Source organism: Nicotiana tomentosiformis, chromosome 8 (assembly GCF_000390325.3).
Source record: "Nicotiana tomentosiformis chromosome 8, ASM39032v3, whole genome shotgun sequence".
In the NCBI taxonomy this organism is placed as follows: domain Eukaryota; kingdom Viridiplantae; phylum Streptophyta; class Magnoliopsida; order Solanales; family Solanaceae; genus Nicotiana; species Nicotiana tomentosiformis.
The window spans coordinates 51,124,619-51,150,836 of NC_090819.1; the positions used below are offsets into that span (position 1 = coordinate 51,124,619).

The 26,218-nt window shown below is 39.5% G+C and overlaps 1 long non-coding RNA gene across 1 annotated transcript; it reads left to right on the forward strand.

The window, feature by feature from the left end:
• The first annotated feature begins 370 nt into the window (after positions 1-370).
• LOC138896648 (uncharacterized) lies at positions 371-2,050 on the forward strand. The gene is made up of 3 exons (XR_011410028.1): positions 371-509; positions 1,050-1,102; positions 1,734-2,050. It is a non-coding gene; the product is annotated as an uncharacterized lncRNA (long non-coding RNA).
• Positions 2,051-26,218: the final 24,168 nt, after the last annotated feature.

Sequence of the window (26,218 nt, forward strand, 5' to 3'; positions counted from 1 at the left end):
AGTCAAGAGAGTTGTGGAACAAAAGTCGATGAAAGTCATCACAAGTTACATTCATAAGTTTTACTGAAACTTTGGGTCAAATGTAAATGCAATTTTCTCCCAATATACTTAGAGTTATGGGGTGTTCCACCCATCAAATTAAAGATCTATGAGTCTATTTTCCAACGCATTAAACCATTTGTCAATACGACATCGGAGTAGAGAGATATGTGCATTTTTGCGATACTGCACAAGCTGCTAGGTGACAAGTAGGTGTGTCACCTACTTGCTTAAATGAAAGCCCAAAAATGGGCCATTTCGGGTCGTCCAAAGAGGCCTTTTAAGGGCCTATTTTCTTCATATATTAGACTTAAAATAGAGCATAATAACCAGACATAAGCTCTGCAAAGAATCCTCCCAAAAATTTCCCACAAACCCTAATTGATTTTCTCTCCCTTTCAAGTTCCAATTGGAGGTAAAACTTAGAGTTTGAAGAACCAAGATAGGAGCTGAGTTATCCAACAAATAAGGTGAGTTTACTGCTCTCTTTCATCCATTTTTTCTTCTGTAAATTCATGGTAAGTCGTTCTATACTTGTAAGAACTCACGGGATGGTGATCGGAAGCCGTGAGTTCGAGTTATTCACTTGTAGCGGACTGTTTTGTGGACTGTTTTGTGTTGCTGTTGGGCTGCGTGTTTTATTACTATTTTGTGGAGTTTTGGAGGAGGAAGGGGGTTTATAAACACCATATAAATGTAGGGTGGTTGGCTGGTCGTTCGTCATAACATTTTCGGGTCGTTTGACACTACTACGGTGGTCGTTTTGTGTACGAAGAGATTGGGGTGTGTTGGGCTGTTTTGTAGTATTTGATGGTGTATATAGGGCTGGAAAATGATGTATATATGTTGTTATTGTTCTGTCCTTGTATTGTTGGTGTTATCTTGAAGTTGGAGGAAGGGCATATTATAGGGGAGATGCTGCCCGTTTTAATACAAAATAGGTTTGTCGTTCGTTGTGCGATAGTTGTACCTTTCGTAACTTAACGATAGTATTATTATCATTCTTGTAGATTAAGGTGCGAAGAGGTGAGTTCAACTTGGTGATTGAAAAGATTGTGATAAGGTATGTTAAGGCTAAGCCTTCCTTCATTTTGGCATGATCTCGTAGCTACATGTGTTAGTAATGAGACAAAAAGAGAAGTTCATATTCATGAATTTATTCACACTATTCTAGTCTCATAAGTTACAATATTATTCCTTATCGAGACTCTATATTCAATTTTAGTATTGTCTTCTTTCAGTCAAGAGAGCAGCAAGCCTATATATACAGTATTATAGTATTTTCATTACCATCGAGCTATAATCGATGGGCAGGCCCCTATTGGGCAACCTCTGATCAGATGGAAAGTTATATACCGAGCCTACTGTGGCCGAGCGCCTATGAGCGAGCCCAGCATGGCCGAGATACATAGCCTAGTATGGCCGAGCGCCTATGAGCGAGCCTACTATGGCAGAGCAGTTATATATATACCGAGCCTTATAAGGCCGTACAATTATTTTACTTACTATATTGAAGGAGTTGAGTCAGTATCAGCAGGTAAGTATATCTCCAGATCATCTTTGACTCCCAGTTAATTTCAGTTATCATATTATCAGTTCAGTTTCAGATTTCAGTTATTTTATTGCCTTACATACTCGGTACATTATTTCGTACTGACGTCCCTTTTTGGGGGCGCTGCATTTCATGCGTGCAGGTTCAGACAGACAGACGGGTAGACCTCCTCAGTAGGTGTTTTCCGAGTTCCGCCTGATCGGTAAGCTCCACGTCTTTCGGAGTTGCCAGGACTAGAGTTTTGTGTACATCTTATGTATATCTGTATATATGTTATGGGTAGGTCGGGGCCCTGTTCCGATCACAGTACATCTATCAGTAGAGGCTTGTAGGCATATCCTGTTGGTTAGTGCAGTATGTTGGGTTTGTATAAATTGGTGGTTTGTCAGCTGTAGTAGCTATGACGGCCTTGTCGGCCTAGCTTTATATTGATATTTAGTTAGTGCTAGTTTCCATTCAGTTTTATATTTTGCTTCGCAAATTGTCTTGCAAGGTGGCCCCATGGCCAAAGTATGACATTATGTGTTCAGAGTCCCTTAGTCGCAATTTGGTACGCCAGGTTAGGTGAGGCACGGGGTGCTTGTCTCGCTCCTAGGTTCGGGGCGTGACACAAGCTTTCGCAAATGCGAGGCTTGCATTTGCGAATAGATCCTTGCAAATGCGAGATATGCAGCCCACCAACACTAGAAGCTCTACATCTATTCCAAAATAGTGTGTAACCTATCTGAAACTCACCCGAGCCCCTCGAGCTCCAATACGAAGACTAACATAACTAATTAATCGTAATCTCAAATCATCACAATAACTTCTAGAATTAAGAATCGATCACCAAATCTCAAGATTTTTTTTAGTTCAAATTTAAATTTTCAACTTTCTACATAAAGCGCTAAAACGGCCTCGGATCACTCGGGACCCTAACTAAATATGTGTACAAGTCTAAATTCATCATACGAACCTACTAGAGTCGTCCAAATACCGATCCGATATCGTTTACCAACAATAGTGACCTTGGTCTACTCTAGCCACGTTCAAAGTCAAAAATCATATTTGTTTTAAATAATTCACAATTAAACCTTCCAGTACTTCTGGTCAACCCTATTTTCATGGTACTTCCGAAGCATGGAAACATGAAATATCGGATGTACGCCTTATAGGCTAGGAGGCAAACAAAGCCTATGAGCAACCTCCCCAACGGTCTCCAAGATCTCAAATGGGCCAATAAACCTCGGGCTCAACTTGCCCTTCTTCCCAAATCGCATCACGCCCTTTATTGGTGACACTCAAAGAAGAACCTTCTCAACCTCCATGTAAGCCACATCCCGAACCTTGATATCAGCATAATTCTTTTGCCTGGGCTGTGCTGTATGGAGCCACTCCAGCATCAATTTCACCTTCTCCAAGGCATCATGAACTAAATCTATTACCAACAATCTAGCCTGACCGAGCTCAAACCATCCAATTGGAGAACTACATCGCCTCCCATATAAGGCCTCAAACTGAGCCATCTGGATACTCTAATAGCCCTTGTTGTAGGCAAACTCTGCTAGAGGTAGAAATTGGTCCCACAAACCTCCAAATAAATAGTGCATGCCCTCAACATATCTTCCAAAATCTAAATGGCCTGCTCGGATTTCCCTTCCATGTGAGGGTGAAACGTCGTTCTCAACTCAACATGTGTACCCGGCTCGCGCTACACAACTCTCCAAAAGTGCAAAGTGAAATGCGTGCCATGGTATAAAATGATAGAAATGGGCATATCTGTGCAGGCGAATAATCTCCCTGATGTAAATCTGAGCCAACTGCTTTAAAGTGTAGGAAGTCATTATAGGGATGAAGTGCGCTGACTTGATAAACCGGTCCACAATAACCTAAACAACGTCATACCTCTTTAAGGTCCATGGTAATCTTACCAAAAAGTCCATAGTGATGCGCTCCCACTTCCACTCCTGTATCATTAACTTCTGAGTCAAACCACCGGGTTTCTAATATTCATACATCACTTGTTGACAATTCAAACACCAGGAGACATGTCCAACAATGTCTTTCTTTATCTTCCGCCACACATAATGCTGCTTCAAGTCTGTCACGGCCCCAGCTTTCCCACCTAAGGATGTCGTGATGACACCTAGTCTCTAAGACTAGGTACGCCTAACATACATTGAAAATTAACAGAAAATAACAACTTAGATATCAACTTAAACTGTTAAACTATCATAAATAAACTCAAATGCTACGACTGTCAAATAACTCCCAAAAACCTGGTGGAAACGAGTCATAAGTTCTACAGAGAGTGCACTAAGAATCTCGAAATACAATACTGCTTTGAATAGGAAATAAATAGTAATCCAACTAAAAGTAGAAGGTGACTTCGAGGCCTTTGAACATCGAGTAGGTGTACCTTAAAGTCCCTGAAAAATAACTAATCAATAACTGGCGTCCGGCATGAGTGGATATACCTGGATCTACACAAAAATGTGTAGAAGCATAGCATGAGTACACCTTAACGGTACCCAGTAAGTATGAAGCCTAACATTGGTATAGTACTGACGAGGCCAGGTCAAGACACCTACTAGGACAAGAAAAAATGAATAGACTATAATATAGACTAATAACGAAAAGTGAGGAAATGAATGATAGCAAAGCAGTACAATAATGTAAACTAACAACATAATTTAAGGAAACAAAGACAACAAGGAGTGAACACATGATAAGAACAACAAGTAATCAAATACGGACAAATACAAGTAAGATAAATAAAAATACAACAAAACTATTCAACCAACAAGCCTTTTTAATATAGAATGTACAACAAGAATAACAACCAAGGTGCCACACCTCACAATCTCATTTCACAAGTCATAATCACAATCTTCCTTATATCGCTGTGTGAGCCTTGCATTTGTATTTTGAAAATATTTTCCTGAAATAGCTACATGCTCTTTAGCCTCCTTATCTTGTCACGTGGCTTCAAGTAGATCCCTTACTAGTAACACGCGCATACGTCCCACCTTATATCGCCGCATGCACATTCAACCCCTATCTTTGTAGCACCGCTTACACATCAATATCATAACACAATAACATCTCGCACCACACCTGACCATATGCCACAACTTGCCAAAATCAACAATATCAATGTTATCATAACACATAGCCCACAGCCCAACCAAAATGTATACAACAGTTTTAATTACAACAAATAAATTAGAAGCAACTCAATAATGAAGGATATATCAATAGTCAACACTTTAACCTCAATGTGCTATTAGACTTCACAACAACTTCAATAACTCAAAATTTAGGTAATTACCATGAAATGGCCACTTACAAATTCAAGTGCAAAATATAAGCTTAACAATGAAGAGATTGCATGAAATAGCAACTAAGTCTAATGCATGAGAACAACTCAACAATGGAAGAATGGCATGTAACAAGCACTACAATAAAATGCATGTGAGAGTAGCTTTGACAATAGAAGCTAGGAAATGTAATGACAACTTCAATTAAAGTACGCAAGAATAAAATTGACAACAAAAGATAGAACACTGAATAATAACTTCAAATAAGTGCTTATAAGAACCCTAAGAGTCTAATTCGGTCAAATAACACATATAAGCCCGTGCACACACTCATCACCTTATATATGTCTCTCACATACTTTAATTACCACAACCAGCCCAAATCCTAAGGGGTAATTCCCCCACACAAAGTTAGACAAGATACTTACCTCAATTAGGCCGAATCAACCCTCAGAAATAGCTTGTTCCCTAAAATTTGCCTTAAATCCAAAGAAAGACAACTTAGTAACATCAAATAATGTAAGAGAAACCAATTACAATAGATAAAGCTATGATCTTTACACAATTTTCCAAAAGTCAACAATTCAACCCCAGGCCCGCTCGGTCAAAACCAGAGTCCAAGGGTAGATTCCGACTACCCATAATCCCACGAGTTTATATATATATATATTTTTCAAATCCGAATCCAAATCGACTCTCAAAATCCGAATTTTTATTTTTCAAAACATAGAAAAAAAATCCCCAAAATTTCTCTTTGATTCTCAAGAATTTGATGTTAAATCTCATATGAAATCATGAAATATAGTTGGAAATTGTGTATAGGGTAAAATGTTCATATTAAATACTCAAATAAAATAATGACATGTGGAACCGCGGACAGATGGAAGACGAGGCAAATAGAAGTCAAGATCGAAGACAACAGCTTCTCTTGACATCGAGTATACCCCGAAGGGAACATTGTCAACGGGGGCAAACAAACATTTGTCACCAGATGACATTCAATGTAGAATATTCCTCAGTATTAAATATACATCCGTTACAGAGAATTTTGACATTCATAGCATGTCGTTGCATATCCATCAATGGCCCTGAATATTGTCATTGAAGAGAGGCTTGATCCTAGGACCTTGTTCCCTAGGTTTAGCTATAAATAGTGACTTCCACAGCCATTGTAAGGCAAAATTTGTTTGACAAACTTATGCTGCACTTTATTCCAAGCTAAATAATACTTTGCTTTCTGTCTTACGATATTCTTACTGCTGTCTTCGAAAACCCTGCTCCCGAAACCAAGCTGTCAGCTATTTTATCTCGATTTCAATGCTAAGTCTTGTATTTTATTTATCATTTTTGGATCAAAACGATTCTCATGCCTATAAAGAATGCAATAAATTCAATTGTATTTTTTTATGGGTAAAAAGTTTGGTGCCCACCGTAGGGCTTAGACAATTGCGTAATTAAGTTGATCTTTGCATCAATTACTAATCTGTTTGATTCTTTGTTTCATAGAAAAAATCATAAAATATGACAACTAATGATGACAACATTTCACATAACATTGAGGCCCAAGAAAATCTGCCTCAACACGAGGATTCGATCAGCGACACCCGCAATGAGGAGGACGTAGCCACTCCTAATGATGCCGAAGACGAGCATGTTGCGAAAATTATGGGGATCTAGAGAGAACAACAAAAGTCCATCATGGGGCATTTGGCAAGACCAGACCATGAAAGAATTAAGGCAAGCATTGTCGGCGGCTTCCAACAACGCGATTGCAAGAGGTCTAGTTCCTCCCGGTGCTCCCGCAAATCATACATCCCAAAGGGTTGATAACAACCCCCCAAGGGGTGAGGTCGGCTTCGATGGGGATGAGGGGATCGACAACTGATATGGTAACAACAACAGTAATGATCCATTTGAAACCGAGCTCATGCGGTTCATGAGGGAAATAAATGCCCGAATGGACTCAATTCCGGGCGCAGCGCCAATGTTGAATTGATCGGACTCAAAGAAATACACCCAGTTGCCGTTCAAACTGAGCACGACACCAAAATTAATTCAAAAGAGGTTCAAATTCCAGATGTACCAAAATATGATAGTACATCGGACCCTCAGGAGCACATCACAACCTATATAATGGCGGCGAAAGGAAATGGCTTGGCTCCACACGAGATTGAGTCGGTCCTGCTGAAGAAGTTCGAAGAAACACTCATGAAGAGGGCCCAGACATGGTACTCACTCTTACCCGAACACTCAACATATTACTCTGAGATGCTCGCAGACTCTTTCATCAAGGCCCATGCCGGGGCCAGGACAGAATGGCGGACATTGCCAGAATTGTGGAAGGAGAGTCCAAATTGCTACGTGAGTTTGTGACCAGGTTTTTGAAAAAAAGGATGTTGCTACTCGCCGTGCTGGATGAATGGGCAGCTGAGGCATTTTCTAAGGTGTTGAACACGAGGAGCTCCGACGCCTCCCGGAAACTGAAAGAAAGCATGCTCAAGTTCCAGGCAATTACACGGGCAGATGTCGATAAACGTTACGAATCAAAGATAGGAATAGAAGATGATCAGCTCGGGTTCCCCGCATTGACCAAAGGTTAGGATTGAGAAAAGAACAGGGATAAATTGAAAGACGATTTTGATGTAGATCGGCGATCTTCTAAGGGACGAGTTTTGCCCTATAAAAGGACCGAAGGACGTGAGAGAGGATTTTGGCAGGCGAATAGGTTTGCTCCCGATAGATAACTGACCGCGACCGGAATAGAAGGTCATTGCAAGATAAAGAGGTATCGGGTTCTAGGGACTCCACCTATCCCAAGCTGTCCTTATACAATTTTAACGTCAGCGTAGTAGAGGTGGTATCGGCGATGAGGAACAGAAAAGAAGCACAGTTCCTGAGGCCGATGAGATCTGATCCTAGCCAGAGGGACCCAAATCTATGGTGCAAGTATCATAGGACCAACGGCCACCGAACGGGGAACTGCCGACATCTGCGCAAGGAGGTGGCAACATTGTTGGAAAATGACCATCTCAGAGAGTTCTTAAGCGTCCGGGCTAAAAACAATTATGGCGCAACCGGGACAACATAGAGCCCTCAAAGATAGGTGAAGACCCTCCCCGACAAAACATCAACATGATTTTTGGGGGAAACAAAATCAATGGTGTAACCTTCTCGGCAGCAAAAAAGACAAATGTATTGGTGACTCATAGCAAGAGACTACGAGAAGTTGTCAAGGACGATATCACCTTCACAGAAGAGGACGCCGATGGACTTCTACTACCACACAACGATGCCTTGGTAATTTCTCTCAATGTTTTAGATTTTAAAACTAAAAGTGTTTTGGTGGACCCAGAAAGTTCAACCAATATCATTCAATGGAGAGTGCTGGAGCAAGCCAAGCTAACCGAAAGTGCCATTCCGGCAACAAAGCTCCTTGCCAGGTTCAACTTAGCAAGCGTGACAACCCGAAGAGAGATCTTGCTGCCGAAGAACGCCGAAGTGGTCATAAAGACTTACCCTGCTTGAAGTAGTAGATGGAGACATAGGCTACAACATAATTCTTGGCAGATCATGGTTACACGAGATGAAGGTCGTGCTATCAACATATCACTAACTTCTGAAATTCCGAACTCCAGAGGGAATCAAGCAAATAAGAGGAGATCAACCGGCAGTAAGGAAAATGAACGCGGTCTCGGTTCCAGTAGTAAAGGGAAGGAACACATGGCATAACAATTACAAGAATAGGTTCCTACTCCTGAATCAAATAAAGACAACGATGGGTAAGAGTCATCGAAATCCTACCAGGTACCGAGGTATTTCCAAGTACCGGAAGAAACGAACATGACAAAATCCATGTCGGAAGAACTCTGTTACACACCATGTTTTCGTACGTGAGAGTATGTCGTATGTCAATTGATGTAAGCTCAGAAATGGGATCATCTTTGGAAGTACATAAACTATATTAATCTTGTTACCGTGGAGGTTACAAATATTTAAGATCATGAACTTCAAGTACCAAGAGAGTTGGAAGGCTTAGAAGCTAAAAGAATTGAAGAAAATAAGTTTTGTCGAAAGTCACTACAAGAAATCCGGGAAAAACCGACCGAGCGATACCGACCAACATTGGTCGGTCAACAGAAGCGACCAAAAAATCGTAAAAAAATGGACGGAAACTACCAAAAAAATATTTTGCATTTTTTAAAATTACATACAGACCGAAATTCGTCGGTATACTGGTCAAACATTTGACCGCAGTGGTCAGACTTGCTTAGTCAAAGTGCCTTTTTGATTACCGACCAACATCGGTCGGTAATGTGGACCCATAGTTTTAAATTTTAATAATTATATTATTATTTAAAATATTTTATACAATTTATACCAAAGTCGGCCGGTTATTGTAGGGGAAGATTTTACCGACCAATTTTGGTCGGTAGATGTAATATCTGGAAAATAACCGACCAACTTCGGTCGGTTCATAGGTCAAACATGGTCAAACTTCTAAATCACATTCGTATTTACTATCTAAATAATATAAATATAATCCGTTAACACTTTAGTTTGTAATACAAATAATGAATACACTAAAATATGCTATAACATGCTATATATAGTCTAAGTAGTACAACAAAGTGTGTGTGTGTGTGTGTGTGTATATATATATATATATATATATATATATATATATATATATATATATATAGGTATAGACGCATCTAAGAATGTGAAGCGCTAGGGCCAAAGGGTCGGGTTCTCTTGGGAATAGATTTGTGAAGAAGCAATAATCTAATTAGTATATATAATTGATCATCATCAAATGTATCTATTTGTAAATTGATTCATCGACTTATAACTTACTTAGATGCATCGATGAATATTAAAAACAAAACGTCTCGACCTATATCGATGAATATTATAAACAAAATGCCTCGACCTATATAGATTAATCTATGTCATGCATTATTAGTGATGAATGAATGAAATATAGAAGAATTAATACTAAACACCTTTGACATGTATATATGGATCACAAATTAAAGAAACGAAAGAATTTATTAGTATTAAGTAAACGAGTTAATATAACAATCGACTAAACATATTTAAAATAGAATAATATTTGTTTATCAATTCATCAATTGATAAAGTTTTCGTACGTAGTAATGTATGTGATTGATCATCAATTACAATATAATGTATGTGTGTGTTTGTGTCTGTTTGTGTGTGTGTGAAATTACTCATATACTTAATTATAACTTAGAAAATTAACTTAGATAGATGAATACAAAAGGTAAAACGTCTGGACCGATATTTATTAATCTATGTGATTTTTAATTAGTTATAAAATGAATGAATATATAAGACGAAATGTGAAATTCGAATAAAATAAACGTCTCATATATATACCTTTATTTGTTTTATTATGATTGATTAATTATATATATGTGTAAATAAAATATATGCTTATAATGGTCAAACACATTCAACGCGCGGTCACTTAATGTACTGACCGACTTTACCGACCAACGTCGGTCGATAATTCTAATTCCAGAGCCTAAATATGGGATTTCCCCCTCATTTATCTTACTCTCGTCTCAAAATTTTCTATCTCCCCACCCTCTTCTCCCTCACACACATAACACCCTTCCCCCCTCCTTCTCTATTTCCCTCACACAAATCCCATTCCTCACCCTACATCTCCACTGCCCCACGCCGCCGCCGCCGCCGTTGTTACGGCCTCCACTGCCGCCACTGCCACTCCCCCTCCACCTCCTAAAAATTCCAGGTTTCTATTTGAACTTACATTGTTTCTATTATTTTAATATTTTGTTATTTTGTTATGAATTAGTTAATTATTGTTTAAATTAGAATTTTATTGAAATCTAGGGTTAATTGAATTGAATTGACTACCTAGGGTATAAATTCAATGTTTAAGTTTGTATTGACTTGAGTAGTTTAGTTAGGAATTGAATGTTTAACTTTGAGTTGAATTGTGTTTGTAGGATTTGTTCTTGTGAATTGAGCTTTTAGGGTATGAATTGAATTTTTAGGGGTAAGTATTGAACTTTTCGGATAGCGCTTATGTTGTGTGAGGTTAATTGAATTATTTAGGGTATTAATTGAATTTTTTAGGGTATGGGATGGAGTTTTAGGATATGAATTGAATTTTTAGTGGTAAAGGTTGAACTTTTTGGATGTGTATTAAACTTTTAGGGATAATTGTTGAACCTTTTGGGTGTAATCATTAAAAATTAATTATCTTAATTAACTACAAATGATTTAATTAATTTATCATTGTAGAATAAATTAAGTAGTTGTAATACTTATGGAAATATCTCATTTTTTGTTTATTTGTATAGATGGAACATAGTACTTGGATGTACAATAAGAATTATCCTAATCAGTGGGGATTGCCAGAGGATTTTGTAAAAGGGGTTGATGACTTTATTAGACATGCAATGTCACTTTCATCATAACAAATTGAAGGAGTAATTAGGTGCCCTTGTGTCAAGTGTGATTGTGTGAAGTTTATAAAACCGAAGGAAGTTAAGGTTCATCTTTATAGGAAGGGGTTTATAGAGAATTACTTTGTGTGGACTAGTCATGGAGAGATCGATGGTAGCCGTGGAATATTTCATAACATGGTTGTTGGTGAAAGTACTAGGTCGATGGAGAATAGAAATCATGATTCTAGAATTCAGGATATGGTTACGGATGCTTTTGGGATGCACTCCGGGGGTGAGCCCAATGAAAATGTTGAACAAATTCCCAATGATGATGCAAAATGTTTATATGAATAGTTAGAGGAAGCTAGTCGTCCACTAGGTGAAGGAAGTCCTGTAACGACCCGGTCGGTCATTTCGGGAGTTATAGCCCCGTTTTCCCCATTTCTATTTCCTTTATGCTCTTAAGCTATATTATGATATACCGGGTTAGTTGGTTCGGGTCCGGAGTAGTTTCGGAGTGGAATGAGACACTTAGTCTCTTGTTTAGAACCTTAAGTTGAAAAAGTCAACCGGATGTTGACCTATGTGTAAACGATATCATATTTGAATTCTGATGGTTCCGTTAGCTCCGTTAGGTGATTTTGGACTTAGGAATGCGTCCGGAATGTGATTTGGAGGTCCGTAATAGAATTAGGCCTGAATTGGCGAAATTGGCAATTTTTGGTCGAACATGGTTTGGTTGGTTTGTGATGTGTGTGCAAAATTTGATGTCATTCGGACATGGTTTGGTTGGTTTCGGCATCGGTTGCCTAAGTTGAAAATTTGGAAGTTCTTAGGCTTGAATCCGAGGGTAATTTGGTGTTTGGATGTTGTTTTGAGTGATTCGAAGGTTCGACTAAGTTTGTATGTTGATATATGACTTTTTGGTATTTTTCGTTGAGGTCCCGAGGGCCTCGGGGAGATTCCGCGTGGTTAACGGATTTGTGAAAGTTGGAAAATGCAGCTGAAGCTGCTACTACTGCTATTTCCGCACCTACGGAAGGAGGAATCACAGGTGCGAGGTCGCTGGTGCTTTTGGGGAAGCCGCAGATGCGGAAATGGAAGGCCAAGGCTTGGAACACATGTGCGAAGAATTGGCCGCATCTGCGAGCCCGCAGGTGCGAGGCCTTGAGCGCGGATGCGAAAAGAAAGAGTTGGGCCGGTTCCGTAGAAGCAGAAGTGTTACGCAGGTGCGCGCCCGTAGGTGCGAAACCTGAGGTCGCAAGTGCAGAATTGAGGGATTAAGTGGTTCTCGTAGGTGCGGTTCCGCAGGAGCGGACATACGGCCGCAGGTGCGACGGTGCTAGGCAGAAAAGCCCCAGCTCGTGTGTTTTAGCTTCATTTTCCATTTTTGGATTTGCGAAACTCAGGAGAGGCGATTTTTCGAAGGTTTTAAAGGAACAACGTTGGGGTAAGTGATTCTAACACATAATGGTATAAAATTCATCAATCTATGGCCTTGTTCATCATAAATTAGTAGGATTTTGGAGTGAAAGTAGGGGGTTAGGGCTTGGAATTTTTAAGAGTTTAACTTAAGGATTTGAGGAACCAAATGATATCGGATTTGGATAAATTTCGTATGGATGGACTCGTGAGTGAATGAGCTTTGTAGTTTTGTAAATTTTGTCGGATTTCGAGACGTGGACCTGGGGACCGGGTTTGAGCCAATTTTGGGTTTTGCTCTAATTTTGTAGCTTTTCTTGTGGAATTAATTCCATTATCTCATATTGATGGTATTGTAATGATTTTTGAATAGATTCGGAGCATTTGGAGGCCAATTCTAGAGGCAAGAGCATTGCGGGGTAGAGATTTGACCGGTTTGATGTAAGTAACGATTGTAAATCTAGTCCTGAGGGTATGAAAACCCGGATTTCGTGTTATTTTACTATTTTGAGGTGACGCACATGCTAGGTGACGGGCGTGTGGGCATGCACTGTTGGGGATTGTGACTTTGTCCGACCCATAGCAACTGTAGAGTTAAATATTTTGTTGAACTTATATGATACTTATGTATTTTAGAAAGAGTTTCTGTAAATTGGGCTGAATGCCATTTTTGAGCCTTGTGCTAGTGTGGTTTGGACCCTTAGGGGCCTTTTCTTACTATTCTCTCACTGTTTTTGATTGAAAATGTACACTAAGTCATGGTTATACTCGTTTACTGCATAACTCAGTTTTATGATTCTATTTTGATGCACATAAATGTCGCTCTGTGCGGAATGCCCTGTTTTTACTGAAATGCCCAAGTGGCTTGAGAGATTTATGACTTAGTGAGGCCGAGGGCCTGATTTGTGAGGATATTTATGGGATCGGACTGCAAACTGCAGCATGTTTGATATAGGCCGAGGGCCTGAGTGATTTATGCCATGATTTTGCTTGATATAGCGCTTGGGCTGAAGGAGCCCCTCCGGAGTCTGTACACACCCCCAGTGAGTACAGGTACCTACTCGGTGCGAGTGTCGAGTGCCGAGTGTCAAGTGCTGAGTGACTGGGAGGCATGAGTGATTGTGAGTTATGCCCGAGTGGAAAGAGTGATTGCGAGGAACTGGGTTTAAACGAGATATTTTGATTCAAATCCTGATTTTAAAAGCATGAGGTATTTTACTGAGATTTCATGATATGAATGTTATATGCTTTATTGCTCGTCACTACTGCTCAGTCTTTATTTATTGTTGTTACTTATTGAGTTGGCATACTCACGTTACTCCCTGCACCTTGTGTGCAGATCCAGGTGTAGCTGGACACGGTAGCGGTTGTTGATTGTTCTGTCTGTAGATTTTCTCGGAGATAGAAAGGTAGCTGTTCGGCGATCGCAGCCCCTACTCTTCTCCCTCTTATCTTCCTCTAGTTGTATTTAGCTATTTTCCAGGCTGAGTTAGCCTTGATATTGTTAGACAGATTGTAGTAGATGCTCATGACTAGTGGCACCTCGATGTCGGGCTTTTCTTTCTGCACTTTTATTTTGATTTGAACTCCATTACGAAGGTTTTTATGTTAAATAACATTGAAGTTATCTTTGAAATGAAAATATCGGTTTGTTTTGGAAATGAGTCGGCTTGCCTAGTTCCACGATAGGCGCCATCACGACAGGGGTTAGTTTGGGTCGTGACACGGACTCTGAGCTGTCTGTTGCAGTTAGATTACTAAGTATCAAATTTGATGGGAAAATTTCTCAAGCGGCCATGGACTCTTTCATTAAACTTATGAGTGAACTAGTTGACCCAAATATCAACTTATCTGGTGATTTCTATAAGGCAAAGAGATTGGTTTCTAAGTTAGGACTTTCGTCGATGAGAATTGATTGTTTTGAAGATGGTTGCATGTTATATTATAAAGATGATGCAAATTTAGAAAGTTGTAAATTCTACGAAAAGCCTCGTTTTAAGAGGCTTTCCAGCGGGAATATGGTCACTGTGAAGGCGATGCATTATTTACCTCTTATACCTAGGTTAAAGAGGTTATATGCGTCGATGAGTTCTGCTACTCATATGAGATGACACTTTGAAAATAAAAGACTACCTGGTGTTATGTGTCATCCTTCAAATGGAGAATCTTGGAATCACTTTGATAGGACATATCCAGATTATGCTAGTGAACCAAGGAACATTCGGTTAGGTTTGTGTGCGGATGGCTTCACGCCTTTTTCTATATCTGCGACACCATATTCAATCTGGCCTGTCTTTCTTACACCTTATAATCTACCACCTGAGTTGTGTATAACTAGTCCATATATATTTTTAAATTGTATTATCCCTAGTCCACGTAATTCGAAAAGTTTGATTGATGTATATTTGCAACCTTTGATTGATTAGCTAAAACTGTTGTGGTATGATAGTGTTGAAACATATGACATATCAACCAAGCAGAATATCGAATTGCGTGCTAATTTAATGTGGAGTATTAATGATTTTCCTACGTATGGAATGTTGTCTGGGTGGATGACTGCTGGGAAGCTAGCTTGTCCTTGCTGCATGGAAAATGATAAAGCGTTCACTTTGAAACATGGCCGAAAGCAATCATGGGTTGATTGTCTCTGTCAGTTCTTGCCTGATGATCATAAGTTTAGAAGGATGAAAAAAGCATTCAAAAAGAATAAAGTGGAATATGATTCGCCACCTGCTCCCCCTTCTAGATTCTCCGGATATGGTGTTACTCATAATTGGATGAAATAAAGTATATTTTGGGAGTTGCCTTATTGGAAGGATAATTTTCTCCGACATAACCTTTATGTCATGCATATTGACAAGAATTATTTTGACAATTTGTTCAAAACAGTGATGGATGTTAAAGGTAAGACAAAAGATAATTTGAAGGCCAGAATGGACTTACAAGAATATTGCAGGCGACCTGAATTATACTTGCAGACAGCGAACAATGGTAAGGTGTTCAAGCCCAAACAAAGTTACACATTCACTTTGGAGGAAAAACGACAAATTTGTGATTGGGTTATGAAATTGAATATGAATGAGGGTTATGCGTCAAATCTGGGGAAAAAAGTAGATTTGGAGGTAGGGAAGTTGAGCCATTTGAAAAGTCAAGACTGTCATGTTTTCATGGAGACATTAGTGCCTATTGCATTTTGTAGTTTGCGTGAAAGAATTTGGAAAGCCATCACAGAGATTAATTTATTTTTGAAAGACTTGTGTTCTACCACCTTAAGGGAAGAAAACCTACTTCGGATGGATCAGAACATTCATGTAACTTCTAGTAAGATGGAAAAAATATTTCCATGTGGTTTCTTTGATGTGATGGAACACCTTCCAATCCACTTTATATACGAGACACGACTTGGAGGGCCTGTTCAATGCAGATGGATGTATCCCTTTGAGAGTTAATATTATAAGTTTGATGTAATATTCTATTTTATTTGAATGTTCTTGGCTAACATGACATTATGTAGGAAAATTGGCAAATGCAAATAATTTGCTAAGCAGAGGAATAAGATTGAAGGATCTATATGCGAAACCTATCTTGCACAGGAAACTACACATTTTTATTCTTATTATTTTGAGAGTAACGTGACATGTTCTAAGAATAAGTCTGATTGGTGGGTAGTAATCAAAACTAAGCCTCTAGGTAGGGTGGAAGTCGAGAATGTGTTAGATGTTTCATATCGAAACAATATCTCCAATGTTCACCAAATAGTGGACGATCAGTTAAAAAATGATTTAGAACATCCTGAACGCGTATTGGAAGAAGTTGATATAAATGAAGTAACAATTATAGAAAATGAGGACGAAGAATCAACTGATGAAATTCAAACAAGTGAGGACGAGGAACAATACGTCGACGAGGATTAAAAAATTGGTTTTTAAAGCACTCTCGTGTTATAACTAGTTTCTTATATGTTTCAATCTAAATTGGTATTATATTATGCAGATGGCAGGCAAGGGTCATGGTAATAATGACCCTACTAGTTCTCGGGGTCGAGAAAAGGCTAGGAAGGGAAAGAGGAGGGTGGAATCAGGGTATAATAATACTCCCTCTTTTCCAAACTCTTTAGAGATGCCTATGTCTTATCCTCCACCACACGGCTATACTGAGCTGCCACAGTATCACGAGGCCTACACCTTCATCCAGACACTAGGTCTTCCGTCACAGGGCCATAGGACTATACGTCCGACATACAGTCCAGCTGTCTCACAGCCACGTGGATCGCAACCATCTGTATCATAGCCACATGGTTCGCATCCCTATATTTGCGGGTCTCAGTGGCTTGAGCGAATGGCACCATCTTCCCATAGTTCATATCAGAATTCAAGGCAGCTGTAGCGGCATCATTAATTACCAAGGGACTAAGTCCCTGCACAAAACGGTGCATTCTAGCCTCAATAGTGGGAAACATGTAAATAGCATACTTGGACAGGTGCGCGAATTTTATATGGTACTCCCATACACTCAGGCTACCTTGCCTCAGGCTCTTGAACTCAGCGGCACGGGCTGCCTTAGTATCGGCAGGCAAGAAATGATCGATAAAGGCATCGATAATGATATTTGAATATGGGAAAGTGGGTTGGAACTATTAAATACGGCCAAGTGCCAAGAATGACTTTGTAATCGTAATCACTAGTGCCAATGAATTGAAAGTATATGAAAGAAGTACAATGTGAGATGGTTGACTGAAAAAGGTAATGTCTCAAATGAGATGGCCTAGCCGATCGGGCCGAGATCAGACTCCGTGTAAGAATGCGGTGGTATTGTGGATGAAATTGTGAAAATGGTTGATGTCTCAAATGAGATGGCCTAGCCGATCGGATCGTGGTATTCACATTCTATGTAAGTTCAATGTTTATTCTAAAAGCTTCATCATGTCAGCTTTCCATTTGAGAATATATTCAAAATGTGGAATATGTGTTAGGAATGTTAAAACTTCATGTCAAGATCGAAATAAAGGTTGTTATGCCAAATTGTATGAAAGGCCTCCATGTGCCTAAGATTTCTCAAATTGCTCATATGTGAAGTAATGTCTTGCATGGGAAGCCCTATTGATGTTGATAATGATAATGATATTTGAATGTGAAAATGGGGACCAGAACTATAAAATACAGCCAAGTGCTAAGAATGACTTTGTAATTGTGATCACTAGTGCCAATGAACTTAAAGCATATGAAAGAAGTACGATGCGAGATGATTAACTGAAAAAGGTAATGTCTCAAATGAGATGTCTTAGCCGATCGGGCTGAGATCAGACTCCGTGTAAGAACACGGTGGTATTATGGAAGAAATTGTGAAAATGGTTGTTGATATCTCAAATGAGATGGCCTAGCCGATTGGGCCGTGATCGGACTCCATGCCGCACACATGGTGGTACTGTGCTGGAAATTATAATGAAATTGTGGTAATGTCTCAAATGAGATGTCCTAGCTGATCGGTCCGGGATCGAACTCCGTGTAAGAACACGGTGGTATTGTGAATTGTGGAATAACGGTACTATAGGTCACCCAACCTAATAATATGGAAATTGTCTTGAAAACGTATATGATCCTTAACTTGTTGTTATAATATTATTTGAAGCCTTTATTAATTTCTTAACTGTTCCTCTTGTATTAGTATTCATTCTATTGAGTTGGTGCTTAGCTTTACATACTACTGCTATTCTATGGTACTAACGTCCCTTTTGCCGGGGGCGCTGCATCTTTAAATGGATGCATTTGGTTACATAGCAGACAGTGTTGATCACAGATAGTGCTGTATCCTCTTCTCAGCGGACTTGGTGAACCCCATTCATTCCGGGGTCATGTATTGTACCTTTTGTTTATATTATGATAACTTTTTGAGGTATAGCTGGGGCCTTGTTGCTGGCACCATCTTTACTCTCTTTTGTATCTTTAGAGGCTCCGTAGACACTATGTGGGTTGTATATGGGTGTTGGGAATGCTAAACAAGTTATGTTGTGTGTGATCACTTTTCCACTCGAACTATAAGAAATGTGTATTTTGAGACTTAAAGGCGCAATGTCTAATGAAAGGATTTAGGATTGTATGAATGAGCTTCCTACTGTTAGTTAATGAAATCACGTCTTGTCTTGATCATGGGTGAATTGGGTAGAAACTATCTAACAGGCTTGCTAGGCCGGATTCACTCGGTTAAGCGCCGGTCGCGCTTCCCGGGGTTGGGGCGTGACATTTGTATCATGATTTTGGACTTTGGTGTATGCCCGTAATCGAATTCGGAGGTCCCTAGGTTGATTTGACCTATTTTGCCGAAAGTTGAAAATTTGAGATTTAGAAGATTTCCCAAGTTTGACCATAGGTTGACTTTTTGATATTGGATAAAGAATCAAGTTTTGGGACTTGGCATAGGTATGTAATGATATGTTCAATTTTTCTGAAAAATATGGTGTCATTTGGATTTGATTTGATAGGATTCTGACGCTTGCTTGCAATTCTAGAGGTTCTTGAACTTTTCCTTAAAATTCATGCATTTTGATGCCCGGTTCGTAGTTCTAGATATTATTTTGTTTTTTGATCGCGTGAGCGAGTTTGTATGAAATTTTTAGACTTGTGTGGGTATTTAGTTTGGAGCCCCGAGGGCTCGGGGGTGAGTTTCAAACGTATTTTGGAAAGGTTTGAACTGAAGTTATTGGAAAGGTATTTTGGAAAGGTTGTTTGTGCTGTAGTTATTGCAATTGCGAGCACACGTTTCAGAATTGCGAACATGACAGGGGGGACTCAAGTGTCGCAATTGAGATACCTGGTTCGCATTTGCGAAGTATGGACTTAGTTGGGATAGGTTACAATTGCGACGTTTTTGTCGCATTTGCGAGGAGGGCAGACTTCGCATTTGCGAAGTCCATGTAGCAATTGCGAAACCTTCTGGGCTTGACAGTTGCCGCATTTTTACGAGATTTTCTTCGCAACTGAGAGGGTTCGCAATTGTGCTGCAACTGAACAAAAGGTTGAGAAGTCGGGATTTCATCCCATTTCTCTCATCTTAGAACCCTAGACTCAGTATGAGGCGACTTGAAGAGGGGATTTTAATCTGCAATCATTGGGTAAGTGATTCTAATTAATTTACAACAATATTTCATGATTATATATACTAGACTTAACATCAAATTTGTGAGAATCAAAGAGGAAATTTGGGAATTTTTGTCAAAGTTTTGAAAAATGAAAATTTGGATTTTGAGAGTCAATTTGGACTCGGATTTGAAAGCAAAATACATATATAGACTCGTGGAGTTATGGGTAGTCGGGATCAACCCTTGGAGGATATGCTACGTGCCTATGTCATGGATTTTAGGGGTTCATGGGAATAGTTCCTACCATTTGCCCTAATTCCTACCACTTGCAGAGTTCGCCTACAACAACAACTATCAATCGATTATTTAGATGGCTCCTTAGGAGGCCCTATACAATAGATGGTGCCGTTCTCTAGTTGGTTGGTTTGAGTCGAGTGAGGCTAGGTGTTTGGGCACCGATTTGGTTCGGGATGCCTTGGAGAAAGTCAAGTTGATTCAAGATCGGCTTCGTACAGCACAATCTGGACAGAAGAGTTATGCTGATCGGAGGGCTCGTGATGTAGCATTTATGGTGGGAGAGATGGTTTTTTCTTCGGGTTTCACCCATGAAGGGTGTGATGTGGTTCGGGAAGAAGGGCAAGTTGAGCCCTGGGTATATTAGTCCTTTTGAGATCCTTGAGAGAGTTGGTGAGGTGGCCTACAAGATTGCATTGCCACCCAGCCTATCGGCAGTTCACCCGGTGTTCCATGTTTTGATGCTCTGGAAGTATTATGGAGATTCGTCCCATGTTTAGACTTCAGCTCAGTCAAATTGGACAAGGGTTTGACATATGCTGAGGAGCCAGTGGCTATCTTGGACAGACATGTATGAATGTTGCGGTCAAAGAACGTTGCTTAAATGAAGGTTTAGTGGAGGAGTCATCTGATCAAGGAGGCGTCTTGGGAGATCGAGCACGATATGCGGAGTCGTTATCCTCACCTTTTCATGAATGTTTGTTTTAAGAGAGGGAGAATGTAACGACCCTACCTTTGAGCCCCATTTTCCCTTTGATGCTTCACACGTGTGTATTTGTGGTTTTATGAATTCTAGGGTTGGTTAGATTCATTCCGGGAAGGTTTTGGGTTGATTTGGACCCTTTGGTTCTTGGCTTAAGTGTTTAAATTAGAAATGTTAACAAAAGTTTGAATTTTGTGAAAAGGACCCCGAAATAATGTTTTGATTGCTCCGATAGGTTCGTATCGTGATTTTGGACTTAGGCGTATAACTGGAATCAAATTCGGAGGTCCCTAGGTTGAATTGACTTGTTTTGCCAAAAGTTGGCAATTTGAGGTTTAGAAGATTTCCCAAGTTTGACCGTAGGTTGACTTTTAGCTATCGGGTTCGGCACATGGTTTTGGGACTTGGAATAGGTCCGTTATGCTATTTAGAACTTGTCTGCCAAATTTGGTGTCATTTTGGAGTTGATTTGATAGGATTAGGATGCTTGGTTGCAATTCTAGAGGTTGTTGAACTTTTCCTTGAAATTCATGCCTTTTGATATCAGATTTGTAATTCTAGATGTTATTTTTGTGTTTTGGTCACACAAACGAGTTCATATGATGTTTTTAGACTTGTATGGGTGTTTGGTTTGGAGCCCCGAGGGCTCGGGTAAGTTTCGGACGTGTCTAAGAAAGGTTTGAACTGAAAATAGGTTGCTAGTGTATTGGTGCTGCAGTTATCGCAATTGAGAATATGTCACGGGGGGGGGGGGGGCGAATCAGGTGTCACAATTGCGATACCTTGTTCGTATTTGCGAAGACTGGACTTAGTTGGGGTAGGTCACTATTGCAACCTTTTTGTCGCATTTGTGAGGAGGGCAAACTTTGCATTTGCGATGTCTATGTCGCAATGGCAATACCTCCTAGGCTTGACAGGTGCCTCATTTGCGAGGGTTCACAATTGCGAACCCAGTGTCACAAATGCGACAGCTGCAACTAAACAAAAGGTTGAGAAGTGAGGATTTCATTCCATTTCTCTCATTTTAGAACCCTAGACTCAGTAGGAGGCGACTTGGAGAGGCGATTTTCATCTACAATCATTGGGTAAGTGATTCTAATCAATTTCCAATAATATTTCATAATTATGTACTATATTTAACATCAAATTTGTGGGAATCAAAGAGGAAATTTGGGGATATTTGTCAACGTTTTTAAAAAATGAAAATTTGGATTTTGAGAGTCGTATCGCACTCGAATAAAAAAAACACATATATGGACTCATGGGGTTATGGGTAATCGGAATCTACCCTTGGACCCGAGTTTTAACTGGGCGGGCCCATGGTTGAATTTTGTTGACTTTTTGAAAAATGTGTAAAGATCATAGTTTTATTTATCATAATTCGTGTCCCTTGCATCGTTTGATGATATTAACTCATTTTTTGTTAGATTTGAGCCATGTGAAAGCGAATTTTAGGGGAAAAGCTATTTTCAAAGGTAGATTTGGCCTAGTTGAGGTAAGTATCTTGTCTAACTTTGTGTGGGGGAAGTACCCCTTAGGATTTGGGTTGTATGTGCTATTATTATGTGGAAGATGTGTACACGAGGTGGCGAGTTTGTACACGGGCAATATGAGGTATTTGACTTGTTTAAACTATTTTTCCATGCATTTAATTAAATTTGTCATAACATGTTTTATCTTTCTTTGTTAAATTTACACTCACATCCTATATTTTACGTTATTAGCACTTGTTCTATCTTTTTCTTGTTTATATTTTTTCTTATATGCTTTAGTTGAAGTAGTTACCACTCTTATTGTCTTGTTACCTCTTTTATTGTTGTATTACTCTTAGTTGAAGTTGTTATTTCGTAGGAATTATCTTATTGTTGGGTTATAGACGTTGAAGTTCTGAAAGCTACTATCACATTGAGGTTGAAGTTGTTGATTGTTGAGATATCTTTTCTTGTTGAGTATTTCTCATTCATTTTGTTATTATTGAAATTCTTGTACATATTGTGGTTGAGACATGGGCTATATGTTATGGTGAAATTGGTATTATTGATTTTAGCAAGTGTTATGGCATATGTGCATGCGTGCGAGTTGATTATTGTGCTATGATATTGATACGCATGCAGTGGCATAAGGATACTGGTTGATAAGAATGTGGTATGATAAGGAGGGATTTATACGCGTGTTGCTGGTAAGGGAATTACATGAAGCCACGCGGTGAGATAAGGGGGCTAAAACACGTGTAGCTTTTTCGGGAAAAAGTATTTTCAAAGTAAATGCAAGGCTCACGCAGTGATATACGGAAAGATTATGATTATGGTTTGTGAAACGAGGTTATGAAGTATGATACCTCGGTTGTGATTCTTGTTATGCATTCTATGTTGAAAAGGCTTGTTAGTTGAACAGTTCTCGTTGTCTTCTTCATTGTCTTAATTGTATGTCCATATTCATTACTTGTTGTTCTCATCATGTGTTCACTTCTTGTTGCTTTTACCGCATTAAATTCCATTGTTAGCTTACTTTATTGTACTGTTTTTTGTCATTTTTTTCCTCGCTTTCCGTTATTAGACTATACTATGCTCTATTCAGTTTTTCTTATCCTAGTAGGTGTCTTGACCTGGTCTCGTTACTACTCTACCAAGGTTAATCTTGATACTTACTGGGTAGCATTGTGGTGTAATCATGTGTAAGGCCCCGTAAAACTTTACCTAAAATCTGGGGTTTCGTGGGCCGAAGTGGACTTAAGTGTTGGTCATTGTATAGATTCTTCGGTCCAGTGCGTTGGGGAGTTGAAGAAAATTTTTGGAAGTACAGGGCATTTCTGCGGTCTATTCTGCAGTCGCAGAACTAATCTGCGGACCGCATATCTGTTGTAGACTGAGGCAGAAATATGGGAAAAAAAGTTTGGACCATTATGCGGTCCATTATGGGGCCGCATAATCATTTTACGGGCCGCATAACCCGTCGCAGACCTAGCACAGAAAATTTCCGGAGGGCAGTTCTGCGGTGCATTATGCGACCGCAGAATAGGTCTGCGGACCGAAGACCGGTCGCGGAGTAAGGTAGGAGTGCCCAGTTCCGAGGGCCATTCTGCTGTCCATTTTGTGGACCGTAGAAGCGTTATGCGATCGCGCATATGTGACCGCAGAGCTGCATCGAGGCTTCATTTTTTCTAATTTTTGACCCGACCCTATTTCGATTTATTGAGGCAAAGGATCACTTTTGAAGCAAAATTCTGATATTTCTAGAGGGAGGGATTACCATAGAGTGAGAGGGGAAGTTCCTAAGCTTATTGATCATTAACACTTGCTCAAACTTGAAGAATTCACAAGAAAAGTTCACTAGGTATTCATCCTAGAGGTAAGATTATAATCCCTAGCCCTCAATTTCGTGATTTTACTGAAAATAGGTAATGAGAAAAGCAATTCTTGTGCATGGGAGTAGTCCATTATGCATGCATGTACTATAAAGGATTGGGGAAAGAATGTCGAGTTAAATTGGGTAGACTTTGGGTAGTGGGATGGAGGAATCCACCATAGGACCTTGAGATCATAATACCCACCCAATATTTGATAAAATGCTCAAATAAGTTGGAACCATAAACTCTCTCCTAATTTGTGTTCAATTTCGCTATATTTCTAAATAGATCGAAGAGGCTAAGAATTCCGGAATATTGTAGTAATTTAAAAATCTCAAGGCGAGGTATGTTGGCTAAACTCATCTCTTAGAGTTGAACCCCACAATATCCTTGTAAGTCCCGAGTTGTTCATTATGAATTGATTATACCGAATAAGCCTTGTGTTGAAAGATATATGTTCAATATGTATTCCAATGTTCTTGTTATGTTAAATTCTATTTGAAAATGTTCTCGAAGCATGGGTTACATGTCCAAATGTTATATCTTTAAGTTGTGATTCAAATGGAGGCTAGTATGCCAATTTGTATAAGAAATCTCAATCTGTTTAAGTTTCTTATTGCTCAATATGTGGACTTAAAATCTTGAATAGAAATGCTCTATTGTTGATGATCCGTGATAACATTTGAAAGTGAAAGAGATGAATATGAAGTATGAAATATGGCCAACGTGCCAAGAGTGACATTGTGTTATGGCTATTGATGCCAATGAAATGAATGGTGTATAAAAGATAATGAAATGAGTTGTCAATCCTTTAAATAAATAAACACCCCGGGAGTGTCGTTAGTCACCGAGGAAGGGCAGGTTGAAATAACCTAACCCCAAAACTACACGTGCTGGTGTAGGAGCGAAGTGTGATTGTACCCCTTTATGGGGATGAGATTGATGTGATGAAAATATTCCCCTTTATTGGGATTAGATGATTGCTAGAAAAGGGTGATGTCGATCCACACGGCATTGTGGTGAGACGACCTAGCTAATCGGGTTGTGATCGGACACCATGCCACACACATGGTGGTGATTGTGCTTGAGATTGAGATTAAAACAATGATTGAGACTGAGTTAATGATTGTGATTGTGTTTGATGTCTTTGGGTGAGACGGCCTAGCTGATCGGGCCGTGATCAGACTCCATGCTCAAGATCATGGTGGTATATCGGTGCTAAGACCTCCCAAAGTTAAATTATGGAAATTTACTTGAAAACTTATCTTGCTCCTAATTTGATGTTTTGGTAATGTTTGAGGCTCCCATTGATTTTATGATTGTCTTTACTTGTGTTATCATTCGTTCTATTGAGAGGGTGTTTAGTCATTCATACTAGTACTATTCCATATGTACTAACGTCCTTTTTGTCGGGGGCGCTGCATCTTTAATGGATACAGGTGGTTCCGCAGCAGGTGGCATTAATCATTGATAGTAGTACACCCTATTCTCAGCAGATATGGTGAGCCTCACTTCATTCGGGGTCATGTATCTTTTGTCCCACGTGTATTATGTTATGAGGTATGGCTGGGGCCTTATTCCCAGCGTTATCATTGTATTTTGTGTCTGTAGAGTCTCCGCAGACACAGTGTGGGTTGTATATGGGTGTTGGAAAAGTCAAACTAGCCTTGTTGTATTTGAATTACTTGTGCACTTTAACTATGACTGTGTATGTATTTTGAGACTATAAAATGAAGCGACTAATGGTAATGGAATTGGCATTGTTCACGGAATCCACTTAATGTTTAATTAATGATATAAATGTATCTTCTCTTTATTCATGTGCGAGTTGGGTAGACGACATTGTAAAGGCTTGCTTGACCGGGGTATCTTTGTTGAGCGCCGATCGTGCTTCCCAAGATCGGGGCGTGACACCATGCTACGCTTCTGCGCATTTTTGTGCAGATCCAGGTACATCTTCTAGTGCGAGCGCTAGTGATTGTTCAGCTATTTCAGTAGACTTCAAGGTATACCTGCTCGACTTTCACAGGCCTTGGAGTCACCTTCTC